Source organism: Arachis duranensis, chromosome 3 (genome assembly GCF_000817695.3).
Source record: "Arachis duranensis cultivar V14167 chromosome 3, aradu.V14167.gnm2.J7QH, whole genome shotgun sequence".
NCBI lineage: Eukaryota > Viridiplantae > Streptophyta > Magnoliopsida > Fabales > Fabaceae > Arachis > Arachis duranensis.
In genome coordinates, this window is record NC_029774.3 from 4,966,887 (window position 1) to 4,967,238 (window position 352).

The following is a 352-nucleotide window of genomic DNA, read 5'->3' on the forward strand; positions in this document are numbered from 1 at the left end:
AATAAACTCCAACCATCCTCTAGCCACGGGTTTGAGGTCATGCCTTCTCAGTTGAACCGGCTTCCCTCTTGAAACTCTCTTCCATTGGGCGCCCTCTTCGCATATGACTGTGAGGACTTGGTCCAACCTTTGATCAAAGTTGACCCTTCTAGTGTAAGGATGTTCATCTCCTTGCATCATGGGAAAGTTGAATGCCACCTTTACATTTTCCGAACTAAAATCCAAGTATTTCCCCCGAACCATAGTAAGCCAATTCTTTGGATCCGGGTTCACACTTTGGTCATGGTTCTTGGTGATCCATGCATTGGCATAGAACTCTTGAACCATTAAGATTCTGACTTGTTGAATGGGG